Source organism: Oncorhynchus kisutch, unplaced genomic scaffold, assembly GCF_002021735.2.
Source record: "Oncorhynchus kisutch isolate 150728-3 unplaced genomic scaffold, Okis_V2 scaffold1451, whole genome shotgun sequence".
Classification (NCBI taxonomy): domain Eukaryota; kingdom Metazoa; phylum Chordata; class Actinopteri; order Salmoniformes; family Salmonidae; genus Oncorhynchus; species Oncorhynchus kisutch.
The window spans coordinates 43,096-57,767 of NW_022263396.1; the positions used below are offsets into that span (position 1 = coordinate 43,096).

Here is a 14,672-nt window from a genome sequence, read left to right on the forward strand (position 1 = left end):
ACGTGTTTGGACTTTCACACAATAAATACTTTTGTCAAGGTGGATACCACATCTTAAGGTCCATATCGATATGTATTACTTTAGAATGAAATCAATCTTTTTGTCTCACAGGTTGTAGAATTTCAGACCATACATATATTTTGGCACGGTGGTTTCAACATCACTGTCAAAATCTGAAGTTCGGTATCAATATATTTTTTTCTTTTTGGAAATTTTTGCAAGAAGGCCTCGTTAGCGCATTAGGTAGCGCGTCAGTCTCATAATCTGAAGGTCGTGAGTTCGATCCTCACACGGGGCAGCAAAGCTTTTCAAAAGACAGTGTTGGCTGAAGATGAAGTGAAAATGAATTCACTGTCATTCTGGACTTTCACACAATACATACTTTTGTCAAGGTGGATACCACATCTTAAGGTCCATATCGATATGTATTACTTTAGAATGAAATCAATCTTTTTGTCTCACAGGTTGTAGAATTTCGGACCATACATATATTTTGGCACGGTGGTTTCAACATCACTGTCAAAATCTGAAGTTCGGTATCAATATTTTTTTTTCTTTTTGGACATTTTGCAAGAAGGGCCTCGTTAGCGCAGTAGGTAGCGCGTCAGTCTCATAATCTGAAGGTCGTGAGTTCGATCCTCACACGGGGAAGAAAAGTTTTTCAAAAGAGTGTTGGCTGAAGATGAAGTGAAAATGAATTCACTGGCATTCTGGACTTTCACACAATACATACTTTTGTCAAGGTGGATACCACATCTTAAGGTCCATATCGATATGTTACTTTAGAATGAAATCAATCTTTTGTCTCACAGGTTGTAGAATTTCAGACCATACATATATTTTGGCACGGTGGTTTCAACATCACTGTCAAAATCTGAAGTTCGGTATCAATATATTTTTTTTCTTTTTGGAAATTTTTGCAAGAAGGGCCTCGTTAGCGCAGTAGGTAGCGCGTCAGTCTCATAATCTGAAGGTCGTGAGTTCGATCCTCACACGGGGCAGCAAAGCTTTTCAAAAGACAGTGTTGGCTGAAGATGAAGTGATGAAATGAATCTTCTGGACTTTCACACAATACATACTTTTGTCAAGGTGGATACCACATCTTAAGGTCCATATCGATATGTTTTACTTTAGAATGAAATCAATCTTTTTGTCTCACAGGTTGTAGAATTTCAGACCATACATATATTTTGGCACGGGTTTACATCACTGTCAAAATCTGAAGTTCGGTATCAATATTTTTTTTTTCTTTTGAACTTTTTGCAAGAAGGCCTCGTTAGCGCAGTAGGTAGCGCGTCAGTCTCATAATCTGAAGGTCGTGAGTTCGATCCTCACACGGGGCAGCAAAGCTTTTCAAAAGAGTGTTGGCTGAAGATGAAGTGAAAATGAATTCACTGTTTCTGGACTTTCACACAATACATACTTTGTCAAGGTGGATACCACATCTTAAGGTCCATATCGATAGTGTATTACTTTAGAATGAAATCAATCTTTTTGTCTCACAGGTTGTAGAATTTCAGACCATACATATATTTTGGCACGGTGGTTTCAACATCACTGTCAAAATCTGAAGTTCGGTATCAATATTTTTTTTTCTTTTTGGACATTTTTGCAAGAAGGGCCTCGTTAGCGCAGTAGGTAGCGCGTCAGTCTCATAATCTGAAGGTCGTGAGTTCGATCCTCACACGGGGCAGCAAAGCTTTTCAAAAGACAGTGTTGGCTGAAGATGAAGTGAAATGAAAACTGTGTTCTGGACTTTCACACAATACATACTTTTGTCAAGGTGGATACCACATCTTAAGGTCCATATCGATATGTATTACTTTAGAATGAAATCAATCTTTTTGTCTCACAGGTTGTAGAATTTCAGACCATACATATATTTGGCACGGTGGTTTCAACATCACTGTCAAAATCTGAAGTTCGGTATCAATATTTTTTTTCTTTTTGGACATTTTTGCAAGAAGGGCCTCGTTAGCGCAGTAGGTAGCGCGTCAGTCTCATAATCTGAAGGTCGTGAGTTCGATCCTCACGGGCGGGCAGCAAAGCTTTTCAAAGACAGTGTTGGCTGAAGATGAAGTGAAAATGAATTCTCTGTGTTCTGGACTTTCACACAATACATACTTTTGTCAAGGTGGATACCACATCTTAAGGTCCATATCGATATGTTTTACTTTAGAATGAAATCAATCTTTTGTCTCACAGGTTGTAGAATTTCAGACCATACATATATTTGGCACGGTGGTTTCAACATCACTGTCAAAATCTGAAGTTCGGTATCAATATTATTTTTTCTTTTTGGAATTTTGCAAGAAGGGCCTCGTTAGCGCAGTAGGTAGCGCGTCAGTCTCATAATCTGAAGGTCGTGAGTTCGATCCTCACACGGGCAGCAAAGCTTTTCAAAAGACAGTGTTGGCTGAAGATGAAAATGAATCACTGTTGTTTTGGACTTTCACACAATACATACTTTTGTCAAGGTGGATACCACATCTTAAGGTCCATATCGATATGTATTACTTTAGAATGAAATCAATCTTTTTGTCTCACAGGTTGTAGAATTTCAGACCATACATATATTTTGGCACGGTGGTTTCAACATCACTGTCAAAATCTGAAGTTCGGTATCAATATATTTTTCTTTTTGGAAATTTTTGCAAGAAGGGCCTCGTTAGCGCAGTAGGTAGCGCGTCAGTCTCATAATCTGAAGGTCGTGAGTTCGATCCTCACACGGGGCAGCAAAGCTTTTCAAAAGAGTGTTGGCTGAAGATGAAGTGAAAATGAATTCACTGGCATTCTGGACTTTCACACAATACATACTTTTGTCAAGGTGGATACCGCATCTTAAGGTCCATATCGATATGTATTACTTTAGAATGAAATCAATCTTTTTGTCTCACAGGTTGTAGAATTTCAGACCATACATATATTTTGGCACGGTGGTTTCAACATCACTGTCAAAATCTGAAGTTCGGTATCAATATTCTTTTTCTTCTTTTTGGACATTTTTGCAAGAAGGGCCTCGTTAGCGCAGTAGGTAGCGCGTCAGTCTCATAATCTGAAGGTCGTGAGTTCGATCCTCACACGGGGCAGCAAAGCTTTTCAAAACAGTGTGGTGTGGCTGAAGATGAAGTGAAAATGAATTCTTGTTGTTCTGGACTTTCACACAATACATACTTTTGTCAAGTGGATACCACATCTTAAGGTCCATATCGATATGTATTACTTTAGAATGAAATCAATCTTTTTGTCTCACAGGTTGTAGAATTTCAGACCATACATATATTTTGGCACGGTGGTTTCAACATCACTGTCAAAATCTGAAGTTCGGTATCAATATTATTTTTTTTTTGGATTTGAATTTTGCAAGAAGGGCCTCGTTAGCGCAGTAGGTAGCGCGTCAGTCTCATAATCTGAAGGTCGTGAGTTCGATCCTCACACGGGGCAGCAAAGCTTTTCAAAAGACAGTGTTGGCTGAAGATTGAAAATGAATTCACTGTTTTGGACTTTCACACAATACATACTTTGTCAAGGTGGATACCACATCTTAAGGTCCATATCGATATGTATTACTTTAGAATGAAATCAATCTTTTGTCTCAGGGGTTGTAGAATTCAGACCATACATATATTTGGCACGGTGGTTTCAACATCACTGTCAAAATCTGAAGTTCGGTATCAATATATTTTTCTTTTTGGAAATTTTTGCAAGAAGGGCCTCGTTAGCCTAGGCAGTAGGTAGGGCGTCAGTCTCATAATCTGAAGGTCGTGAGTTCGATCCTTCACCTTAACGGGGCAGCAAAGTAATCATTTTTTAAAGAGTGTTTTTTTTTTCAATTTTTGAAGAGTGTGGTGAAGATGAAGTGAAAATGAATTACGGTCATGACTTTCACACAATAAATACTTTTGTCAAGGTGGAACCACATCTTAAGGTCCATATCGATATGTATTACTTTAGAATGAAATCAATCTTTTTGTCTCACAGGTGTGGTTGTAGAATTTCGACCATACATATATTTTGGCACGGTGGTTTCAACATCACTGTCAAAATCTGAAGTTCGGTATCAATATTTTTTTTTCTTTTTGGACATTTTTGCAAGAAGGGCCTCGTTAGCGCAGTAGGTAGCGCGTCAGTCTCATAATCTGAAGGTCGTGAGTTCGATCCTCACACGGGGCAGCAAAGCTTTTCAAAAGAGTGTTGGCTGAAGATGAAGTGAAAATGAATTCACTGTTGTTCTGGACTTTCACACAATACATACTTTTGTCAAGGTGGATACCACATCTTAAGGTCCATATCGATATGTATTACTTTAGAATGAAATCAATCTTTTGTCTCAGGGTTGTAGAATTTCAGACCATACATATATTTTGGCACGGTGGTTTCAACATCACTGTCAAAATCTGAAGTTCGGTATCAATATATTTTTTCTTTTTGGAAATTTGCAAGAAGGGCCTCGTTAGCGCAGTAGGTAGCGCGTCAGTCTCTAAGTCGTGAGGTCGTTGATCGACCTCACACGGGGCAGCAAAGCTTTTCAAAGAGTGTTTGGCTGAAGATGAAGTGAAAATGAATTCACTGTTGTTTCTGGACTTTCACACAATACATACTTTTGTCAAGGTGGATACCACATCTTAAGGTCCATATCGATATGTATTACTTTAGAATGAAATCAATCTTTTGTCTCACAGGTTGTAGAATTTCGGACCATACATATATTTTGGCACGGTGGTTTCAACATCACTGTCAAAATCTGAAGTTCGGTATCAATATATTTTTTTTCTTTTTGGAAATTTTTGCAAGAAGGGCCTCGTTAGCGCAGTAGGTAGCGCGTCAGTCTCATAATCTGAAGGTCGTGAGTTCGATCCTCACACGGGCAGCAAAGCTTTTCAAAAGAGTGTTGGCTGAGGTGAAAATGAATTCACTGTTGTTTGGACTTTCACACAATACATACTTTTGTCAAGGTGGATACCACATCTTAAGGTCCATATCGATATGTATTACTTTAGAATGAAATCAATCTTTTTGTCTCAGGTTGTAGAATTTCAGACCATACATATATTTTGGCACGGTGGTTTCAACATCACTGTCAAAAAAGTTCGGTATCATATATATTTTTTCTTTTTTGAAATTTTTGCAAGAAGGGCCTCGTTAGCGCAGTAGGTAGCGCGTCAGTCTCATAATCTGAAGGTCGTGAGTTCGATCCTCACACGGGGCAGCAAAGCTTTTCAAAAAGAGTGTTGGCTGAAAATGAATTCACTGTCATTCTGGACTTTCACACAATTACATACTTTGTCAAGGTGGATACCACATCTTAAGGTCCATATCGATATGTTTACTTTAGAATGAAATCAATCTTTTTGTCTCACAGGTTGTAGAATTTCAGACCATACATATTTTGGCACGGTGGTTTCAAATCACTGTCAAAATCTGAAGTTCGTGTATTCAATATATTTTTTTCTTTTGGAATTTTGCAAGAAGGGCTCGTTAGCGCAGTAGGTAGCGCGTCAGTCTCATAATCTGAAGGTCGTGAGTTCGATCCTCACACGGGGCAGCAAAGCTTTTCAAGACAGTGTTGGCTGAAGATGAAGTGAAAATGAATTCTCTGTGTCTGGACTTTCACACAATACACTTTTGTCAAGGTGGATATCACCCATATCGATATGTATTACTTTAGAATGAAATCAATCTTTTTGTCTCCAGGTTGTAGAATTTCAGACCATACATATATTTTGGCACGGTGGTTTCAACATCACTGTCAAAATCTGAAGTTCGGTATCAATATTTTATTTTTCTGTTTGGACATTTTGCAAGAAGGCCTCGTTAGCGCAGTAGGTAGCGCGTCAGTCTCATAATCTGAAGGTCGTGAGTTCGATCCTCACACGGGAGCAAAGCTTTTCAAAAGAGTGGGCTGAAGGTGAAAATGAATTCTCTGTTGTTTTGGACTTTCACACAATACATATTTTGTCAAGGTGGATACCACATCTTAAGGTCCATATCGATATGTTTTACTTTAGAATGAAATCAATCTTTTTGTCTCACAGGTTGTAGAATTTCAGACCTCGACCATATATTTTGGCACGGTGGTTTCAACATCACTGTCAAAATCTGAAGTTCGGTATCAATATATTTTTTTTCTTTTTGGAATTTTTGCAAGAAGGGCCTCGTTAGCGCAGTAGGTAGCGCGTCAGTCTCATAATCTGAAGGTCGTGAGTTCGATCCTCACACGGGGCAGAAAGCTTTTCAAAAGAGTGTTGGCTGAGATGAAGTGAAATGAATTCACTGTTGTTTTGGACTTTCACACAATACATACTTTTGTCAAGGTGGATACCACATCTTAAGGTCCATATCGATATGTATTACTTTAGAATGAAATCAATCTTTTGTGTCTCACAGGTTGTAGATTTCAGACCATACATAATTTTGGCACGGTGGTTTCAACATCACTGTCAAAATCTGAAGTTCGGTATCAATTTTTGTTTTTCTTTTTGGACATTTTGCAAGAAGGGCCTCGTTAGCGCAGTAGGTAGCGCGTCAGTCTCATAATCTGAAGGTCGTGAGTTCGATCCTCACACGGGGCAGCAAAGCTTTTCAAAAGAGTGTTGGCTGAAGATGAAGTGAAAATGAATTCTCTGGTGTTTGGACTTTCACACAATACATACTTTTGTCAAGGTGGATACCACATCTTAAGGTCCATATCGATATGTATTACTTTAGAATGAAATCAATCTTTTTGTCACAGGTTGTAGAATTTCAGACCATATATATTTTGGCACGGTGGTTTCAACATCACTGTCAAAATCTGAAGTCGGTATCAATATTTTTTTTTTTTTCTTTTTGGAATGTTTAAGACTCGTTAGCGCAGTAGGTAGCGCGTCAGTCTCATAATCTGAAGGTCGTGAGTTCGATCCTCACACGGGGCAGCAAAGCTTTCAAAAGACGTGTTGGCTGAAGATGAAGTGAAAATGAATCTTTGGACTTTCACACAATACATACTTTTGTCAAGGTGGATACCACATCTTAAGGTCCATATCGATATGTTTACTTTAGAATGAAATCAATCTTTTTGTCTCACAGGTTGTAGAATTTCAGACCATACATATATTTTGGCACGGTGGTTTCAACATCACTGTCAAAATCTGAAGTTCGGTTCAATATATTTTTTTTCTTTTGGAACTTTTTGCAAGAAGGGCCTCGTTAGCGCAGTAGGTAGCGCGTCAGTCTCATAATCTGAAGGTCGTGAGTTCGATCCTCACACGGGGCAGCAAAGCTTTTCAAAAGAGTGTTGGCTGAAGATGAAGTGAAAATGAATTCACTGTCATTCTGGACTTTCACACAATACATACTTTTGTCAAGGTGGATACCACATCTTAAGGTCCATATCGATATGTATTACTTTAGAATGAAATCAATCTTTTTGTCTCACAGGTTGTAGAATTTCAGACCATACATATATTTTGGCACGGTGGTTTCAACATCACTGTCAAAATCTGAAGTTCGGTATCAATATATTTTTTTCTTTTTGGACATTTTTGCAAGAAGGGCCTCGTTAGCGCAGTAGCGAGTAGGTAGCGTCAGTCTCATAATCTGAAGGTCGTGAGTTCGATCCTCACACGGGGCAGCAAAGCTTTTCAAAAGAGTGTTGGCTGAAGATGAAGTGAAAATGAATTCTCTGGACTTTCACACAATACATACTTTTGTCAAGGTGGATACCACATCTTAAGGTCCATATCGATATGTATTACTTTAGAATGAAATCAATCTTTTTGTCTCACAGGTTGTAGAATTTCAGACCATACAATATTTTGGCACGGTGGTTTCAACATCACTGTCAAAATCTGAAGTTCGGTATCAATATTTTTTTTCTTTTTGGACATTTTGCAAGAAGGGCCTCGTTAGCGCAGTAGGTAGCGCGTCAGTCTCATAATCTGAAGGTCGTGAGTTCGATCCTCACACGGGGCAGCAAAGCTTTTCAAAAGACAGTGTTGGCTGAAGATGAAGTGAAAATGAATTCACTGTTGTTCTGGACTTTCACACAATACATACTTTTGTCAAGGTGGATACCACATCTTAAGGTCCATATCGATATGTTTTACTTTAGAATGAAATCAATCTTTTTTGTTTATACAGGTTGTAGTATGTAATTTCAGACCATACATATTTTTTGGCACGGTGGTTTCAACATCACTGTCAAAATCTGAAGTTCGGTATCAATATTTTTTTCTTCTTTTTGGACATTTTTGCAAGAAGGGCCTCGTTAGCAGCAGTGTGGTAGCGCGTCAGTCTCATAATCTGAAGGTCGTGAGTTCGATCCTCACACGGGGCAGCAAAGCTTTTCAAAAGACAGTGTTGGCTGAAGAGTGAAAATGAATTCTCTGTTGTTTGGACTTTCACACAATACATACTTTTGTCAAGGTGGATACCACATCTTAAGGTCCATATCGATATGTTTACTTTAGAATGAAATCAATCTTTTTGTCTCAGGTGGTTGTAGAATTTCAGACCATACATATATTTTGGCACGGTGGTTTCAACATCACTGTCAAAATCTGAAGTTCGGTATCAATATATATTTTTCTCTTTTGGAAATTTTTGCAAGAAGGGCCTCGTTAGCGCAGTAGGTAGCGCGTCAGTCTCATAATCTGAAGGTCGTGAGTTCGATCCTCACACGGGGCAGCAAAGCTTTTCAAAAAGTGTTGGTGAAGATGAGTGAAAATGAATTCACTGTATTTTGGACTTCACACATACATACTTTTGTCAAGGTGGATACCACATCTTAAGGTCCATATCGATATGTATTACTTTAGAATGAAATCAATCTTTTGTCTCACAGGTTGTAGAATTTCAGACCATACATATATTTTGGCACGGTGGTTTCAACATCACTGTCAAAATCTGAAGTTCGGTATCAATATTTTTTTCTTCTTTTGGACATTTTGCAAGAAGGGCCTCGTTAGCGCAGTAGGTAGCGCGTCAGTCTCATAATCTGAAGGTCGTGAGTTCGATCCTCACACGGGGCAGCAAAGCTTTTTAAAAAGAGTGTTGGCTGAAGATGAAGTGAAAATGAATTCACTGGTTTTGGACTTTCACACAATACATACTTTTGTCAAGGTGGATACCACATCTTAAGGTCCATATCGATATGTATTACTTTAGAATGAAATCAATCTTTTTGTCTCACAGGTTGTAGAATTTCAGACCATACATATATTTTGGCACGGTGGTTTCAACATCACTGTCAAAATCTGAAGTTCGGTATCAATATATTTTTTTTCTTTTGGAAATTTTGCAAGAAGGGCCTCGTTAGCGCAGTAGGTAGCGCGTCAGTCAGTCTCATAATCTGAAGGTCGTGAGTTCGATCCTCACACGGGGCAGCAAAGCTTTTCAAAAGACAGTGTTGGCTGAAGATGAAGTGAAAATGAATTCTCTGGACTTTCACACAATACATACTTTTGTCAAGGTGGATACCACATCTTAAGGTCCATATCGATATGTTTTACTTTAGAATGAAATCAATCTTTTGTCTCACAGGTTGTAGAATTTCAGACCATACATATATTTTGGCACGGTGGTTTCAACATCACTGTCAAAATCTGAAGTTCGGTATCAATATATTTTTCTTCTTTTTGGACATTTTTGCAAGAAGGGCCTCGTTAGCGCAGTAGGTAGCGCGTCAGTCTCATAATCTGAAGGTCGTGAGTTCGATCCTCACACGGGGCAGCAAAGCTTTTCAAAAGACAGTGGGCTGAAGATGAAATGAATTCACTGTTGTTTTTGGACTTTCACACAATACATACTTTTGTCAAGGTGGATACCACATCTTAAGGTCCATATCGATATGTATTACTTTAGAATGAAATCAATCTTTTGTCTCAGGGGTTGTAGAATTTCAGACCATACATATATTTTGGCACGGTGGTTTCAACATCACTGTCAAAATCTGAAGTTCGGTATCAATATATATTTTTTCTTTTGGAAATTTTGCAAGAAGGGCCTCGTTAGCGCAGTAGGTAGCGCGTCAGTCTCATAATCTGAAGGTCGTGAGTTCGATCCTCACACGGGGCAGCAAAGCTTTTCAAAAGAGTGTTGGCTGAAGATGAAGTGAAAATGAATTCACTGTCATTGGACTTTCACACAATACATACTTTTGTCAAGGTGGATACCACATCTTAAGGTCCATATCGATATGTATTACTTTAGAATGAAATCAAATTTTGTCTCACAGGTTGTAGAATTTCAGACCATACATATATTTTGGCACGGTGGTTTCAACATCACTGTCAAAATCTGAAGTTCGGTATCAAATATTTTTTTCTTCTTTTGGACATTTTTGCAAGAAGGGCCTCGTTAGCGCAGTAGGTAGCGCGTCAGTCTCATAATCTGAAGGTCGTGAGTTCGATCCTCACACGGGGCAGCAAAGCTTTTCAAAAGAGTGTTGGCTGAAGATGAAGTGAAAATGAATTCTCTGTTTTCTGGACTTTCACACAATACATACTTTGTCAAGGTGGATACCACATCTTAAGGTCCATATCGATATGTATTACTTAGAATGAAATCAATCTTTTTTGTCTAGGGTGTAGAATTTCAGACCATACATATATTTGGCACGGTGGTTTCAACATCACTGTCAAAATCTGAAGTTCGGTTCGGTATCAATATATTTTTTCTTTTTTTTGGAAATTTTTGCAAGAAGGGCCTCGTTAGCGCAGTAGGTAGCGCGCGAGTCAGTCTCATAATCTGAAGGTCGTGAGTTCGATCCTCACACGGGGCAGCAAAGCTTTTCAAAAGACAGTTTGGCTGAAGATGAAGTGAAAATAATTCTCTGGACTTTCACACAATACATACTTTTGTCAAGGTGGATACCACATCTTAAGGTCCATATCGATATGTTTTACTTTAGAATGAAATCAATCTTTTTGTCTCAGGTTGTAGAATTTCAGACCATACATATATTTTGGCACGGTGGTTTCAACATCACTGTCAAAATCTGAAGTTCGGTATCAATATATTTTTTTCTTTTTGGAATTTTTGCAAGAAGGGCCTCGTTAGCGCAGTAGGTAGCGCGTCAGTCTCATAATCTGAAGGTCGTGAGTTCGATCCTCACACGGGGCAGAAAAGCTTTTCAAAAGAGTGTTGGCTGAAGATGAAGTGAAAATGAATTCATGTCATCTGGACTTTCACACAATACATACTTTTGTCAAGGTGGATACCACATCTTAAGGTCCATATCGATATGTATTACTTTAGAATGAAATCAATTTTTTGTCTCACAGGTTGTAGAATTTCGGACCATACATATATTTTGCACGGTGGTTTCAACATCACTGTCAAAATCTGAAGTTCGGTATCAAATATTTTCTTTCTTTTTGGACATTTTGCAAGAAGGGCTCGTTAGCGCAGTAGGTAGCGCGCGTCAGTCTCATAATCTGAAGGTCGTGAGTTCGATCCTCACCGGGGCAGCAAAGCTTTTCAAAAGAGTGTTGGCTGAAGATGAAGTGAAAATGATTCATTTGGACTTTCACACAATACATACTTTTGTCAAGGTGGATACCACATCTTAAGGTCCATATCGATATGTATTACTTTAGAATGAAATCAATCTTTTGTCTCACAGTTGTAGAATTTCAGACCATACATATATTTGGCACGGTGGTTTCAACATCACTGTCAAATCTGAAGTTCGGTATCAATATTTTTTTTTTCTTTTGGAAATTTTGCAAGAAGGGCTCGTTAGCGCAGTAGGTAGCGCGTCAGTCTCATAATCTGAAGGTCGTGAGTTCGATCCTCACACGGGGCAGCAAAGCTTTTCAAAAGACAGTGTTGGCTGAAGTTGAAAGTGAAAATGAATTCTCTGTTGTTCTGGACTTTCACACAATACATACTTTTGTCAAGGTGGATACCACATCTTAAGGTCCATATCGATATGTTTTACTTTAGAATGAAATCAATCTTTTGTCTCACAGGTTGTAGAATTTCAGACCATACATATTTTGGCACGGTGGTTTCAACATCACTGTCAAAATCTGAAGTTCGGTATCAATATATTTTTTTCTTTTTGGAATTTTTGCAAGAAGGGCCTCGTTAGCGCAGTAGGGTAGCGCGTCAGTCTCATAATCTGAAGGTCGTGAGTTCGATCCTCACACGGGGCAGCAAAGCTTTCAAAAGAGTGTTTGCTGAAGTGAAGTGAAAATGAATTCAGTTTGTTTTGGACTTTCACAAATACATACTTTGTCAAGGTGGATACCACATCTTAAGGTCCATATCGATATGTATTACTTTAGAATGAAATCAATCTTTTTGTCTCAGGGGTTGTAGAATTCAGACCATACATATATTTTGGCACGGTGGTTTCAACATCACTGTCAAAATCTGAAGTTCGGTATCAATATTATTTTTTCTTTTTGGAAATTTTGCAAGAAGGGCCTCGTTAGCGCAGTAGGTAGCGCGTCAGTCTCATAATCTGAAGGTCGTGAGTTCGATCCTCACACGGGGCAGCAAAGCTTTTCAAAAGAGTGTTGGTGAAGATGAAGTGAAAATGAATTCACTGTTTTGGACTTTCACACATACATACTTTTGTCAAGGTGGATACCACATCTTAAGGTCCATATCGATATGTATTACTTTAGAATGAATCAATCTTTTTGTCTCACAGGTTGTAGAATTTCAGACCATACATATATTTGGCACGGTGGTTTCAACATCACTGTCAAAATCTGAAGTTCGGTATCAATATTATTTTTTCTTTTTGGAAATTTGCAAGAAGGGCCTCGTTAGCGCAGTAGGTAGCGCGTCAGTCTCATAATCTGAAGGTCGTGAGTTCGATCCTCACACGGGCAGCAAAGCTTTTCAAAAGACAGTGTTGGCTGAAGATGAAGTGAAAATGAATTCTCTGTTTCTGGACTTCACACAATACATACTTTGTCAAGGTGGATACCACATCTTAAGGTCCATATCGATATGTTTTACTTTAGAATGAAATCAATTTTTTGTCTCAAGGTTGTAGAATTTCAGACCATACATATATTTTGGCACGGTGGTTTCACATCACTGTCAAAATCTGAAGTTCGGTATCAATATATTTTTTTCTTTTTGGACATTTTTGCAAGAAGGGCTCGTTAGCGCAGTAGGTAGCGCGTCAGTCTCATAATCTGAAGGTCGTGAGTTCGATCCTCACACGGGCAGAAAAGCTTTTCAAAAGACAGTGTTGGCTGAAGATGAAAATGAATTCACTGTGTTTTGGACTTTCAACAATACATACTTTTGTCAAGGTGGATACCACATCTTAAGGTCCATATCGATATGTATTACTTTAGAATGAAATCAATCTTTTTGTCTCAGGGGTTCTAGAATTTCAGACCATACATATATTTTGGCACGGTGTGGTTTCAACATCACTGTCAAAATCTGAAGTTCGGTATCAATATATTTTTTCTTTTGGAATTTTTCAAGAAGGGCCTCGTTAGCGCAGTAGTAGAGTAGTGCGCGTCAGTCTCATAATCTGAAGGTCGTGAGTTCGATCCTCACACGGGGCAGCAAAGCTTTTCAAAAGAGGTTGGGCTGAAGATGAAGGTGAAAATGAATTCACTGTTCTTCTGGACTTTCAAACAATACATACTTTTGTCAAGGTGGATACCACATCTTAAGGTCCATATCGATATGTTTTACTTTAGAATGAAATCAATCTTTTTGTCTCACGGTTGTAGAATTTCAGACCATACATATATTTGGCACGGTGGTTTCAACATCACTGTCAAAATCTGAAGTTCGGTATCAATATTTTTTTCTTCTTGGAACATTTTGCAGAAGGGCCTCGTTAGCGCAGTAGGTAGCGCGTCAGTCTCATAATCTGAAGGTCGTGAGTTCGATCCTCACACGGGCAGCAAAGCTTTTCAAAAGAGTGTTGGCTGAAGATGAAGTGAAAATGAATCACTGTCATTTGGACTTTCACACAATACATACTTTTGTCAAGGTGGATACCACATCTTAAGGTCCATATCGATAGTATTACTTTAGAATGAAATCAATCTTTTTGTCTCAGGGGTTGTAGAATTTCAGACCATACATATATTTTGGCACGGTGGTTTCAACATCACTGTCAAAATCTGAAGTTCGGTATCAATATTTTTTTTCTTTTTGGAAATTTTGCAAGAAGGGCCTCGTTAGCGCAGTAGGTAGCGCGTCAGTCTCATAATCTGAAGGTCGTGATTCGATCCTCACACGGGGCAGCAAAGCTTTCAAAAGAGTGTTGGCTGAATGAAGTGAAAATGAATTCACTGGTTTTGGACTTTCACAATACATACTTTGTCAAGGTGGATACCACATCTTAAGGTCCATATGTATGTATTACTTTAGAATGAAATCAATCTTTTGTCTCAAGGGTGTAGAATTTCAGACCATACATATATTTTGGCACGGTGGTTTCAACATCACTGTCAAAATCTGAAGTTCGGTATCAATATATTTTTTTCTTTTGGAAATTTTGCAAGAAGGGCCTCGTTAGCGCAAGGTAGCGCGTCAGTCTCATAATCTGAAGGTCGTGAGTTCGATCCTCACACGGGCAGCAAAGCTTTCCAAAGACAGTGTTGGTGGAAGGTGAGAAATGAATTCTCTGTCGTTTTGGACTTCACACAATACATACTTTTGTCAAGGTGGATACCACATCTTAAGGTCCATATCGATCT

At 38.6% G+C, this 14,672-nt stretch overlaps 19 non-coding genes across 19 annotated transcripts; all 19 read left to right on the forward strand.

The window, feature by feature from the left end:
• Positions 1-928: 928 nt before the first annotated feature.
• trnam-cau (transfer RNA methionine (anticodon CAU)) lies at positions 929-1,001 on the forward strand. Its single transcript has one exon. It is a non-coding gene; the product is annotated as a tRNA-Met (tRNA).
• A 269-nt stretch (positions 1,002-1,270) lies between these two features.
• trnam-cau (transfer RNA methionine (anticodon CAU)) lies at positions 1,271-1,343 on the forward strand. The gene has a single exon. It is a non-coding gene; the product is annotated as a tRNA-Met (tRNA).
• Positions 1,344-1,620: 277 nt separating this feature from the next.
• Positions 1,621-1,693, forward strand: trnam-cau (transfer RNA methionine (anticodon CAU)). The gene has a single exon. It is a non-coding gene; the product is annotated as a tRNA-Met (tRNA).
• Positions 1,694-2,662: 969 nt separating this feature from the next.
• trnam-cau (transfer RNA methionine (anticodon CAU)) lies at positions 2,663-2,735 on the forward strand. The gene has a single exon. It is a non-coding gene; the product is annotated as a tRNA-Met (tRNA).
• A 281-nt stretch (positions 2,736-3,016) lies between these two features.
• On the forward strand, positions 3,017-3,089 carry trnam-cau (transfer RNA methionine (anticodon CAU)). Its single transcript has one exon. It is a non-coding gene; the product is annotated as a tRNA-Met (tRNA).
• Positions 3,090-3,371: 282 nt separating this feature from the next.
• trnam-cau (transfer RNA methionine (anticodon CAU)) lies at positions 3,372-3,444 on the forward strand. Its single transcript has one exon. It is a non-coding gene; the product is annotated as a tRNA-Met (tRNA).
• Positions 3,445-4,100: 656 nt separating this feature from the next.
• Positions 4,101-4,173, forward strand: trnam-cau (transfer RNA methionine (anticodon CAU)). The gene has a single exon. It is a non-coding gene; the product is annotated as a tRNA-Met (tRNA).
• A 963-nt stretch (positions 4,174-5,136) lies between these two features.
• trnam-cau (transfer RNA methionine (anticodon CAU)) lies at positions 5,137-5,209 on the forward strand. Its single transcript has one exon. It is a non-coding gene; the product is annotated as a tRNA-Met (tRNA).
• Positions 5,210-6,152: 943 nt separating this feature from the next.
• On the forward strand, positions 6,153-6,225 carry trnam-cau (transfer RNA methionine (anticodon CAU)). The gene has a single exon. It is a non-coding gene; the product is annotated as a tRNA-Met (tRNA).
• A 274-nt stretch (positions 6,226-6,499) lies between these two features.
• On the forward strand, positions 6,500-6,572 carry trnam-cau (transfer RNA methionine (anticodon CAU)). The gene has a single exon. It is a non-coding gene; the product is annotated as a tRNA-Met (tRNA).
• Positions 6,573-7,182: 610 nt separating this feature from the next.
• trnam-cau (transfer RNA methionine (anticodon CAU)) lies at positions 7,183-7,255 on the forward strand. Its single transcript has one exon. It is a non-coding gene; the product is annotated as a tRNA-Met (tRNA).
• Positions 7,256-7,880: 625 nt separating this feature from the next.
• Positions 7,881-7,953, forward strand: trnam-cau (transfer RNA methionine (anticodon CAU)). The gene has a single exon. It is a non-coding gene; the product is annotated as a tRNA-Met (tRNA).
• A 641-nt stretch (positions 7,954-8,594) lies between these two features.
• On the forward strand, positions 8,595-8,667 carry trnam-cau (transfer RNA methionine (anticodon CAU)). Its single transcript has one exon. It is a non-coding gene; the product is annotated as a tRNA-Met (tRNA).
• A 271-nt stretch (positions 8,668-8,938) lies between these two features.
• Positions 8,939-9,011, forward strand: trnam-cau (transfer RNA methionine (anticodon CAU)). The gene has a single exon. It is a non-coding gene; the product is annotated as a tRNA-Met (tRNA).
• Positions 9,012-9,638: 627 nt separating this feature from the next.
• On the forward strand, positions 9,639-9,711 carry trnam-cau (transfer RNA methionine (anticodon CAU)). The gene has a single exon. It is a non-coding gene; the product is annotated as a tRNA-Met (tRNA).
• Positions 9,712-9,983: 272 nt separating this feature from the next.
• Positions 9,984-10,056, forward strand: trnam-cau (transfer RNA methionine (anticodon CAU)). Its single transcript has one exon. It is a non-coding gene; the product is annotated as a tRNA-Met (tRNA).
• Positions 10,057-10,332: 276 nt separating this feature from the next.
• Positions 10,333-10,405, forward strand: trnam-cau (transfer RNA methionine (anticodon CAU)). The gene has a single exon. It is a non-coding gene; the product is annotated as a tRNA-Met (tRNA).
• Positions 10,406-11,030: 625 nt separating this feature from the next.
• On the forward strand, positions 11,031-11,103 carry trnam-cau (transfer RNA methionine (anticodon CAU)). Its single transcript has one exon. It is a non-coding gene; the product is annotated as a tRNA-Met (tRNA).
• Positions 11,104-12,412: 1,309 nt separating this feature from the next.
• Positions 12,413-12,485, forward strand: trnam-cau (transfer RNA methionine (anticodon CAU)). The gene has a single exon. It is a non-coding gene; the product is annotated as a tRNA-Met (tRNA).
• Positions 12,486-14,672: the final 2,187 nt, after the last annotated feature.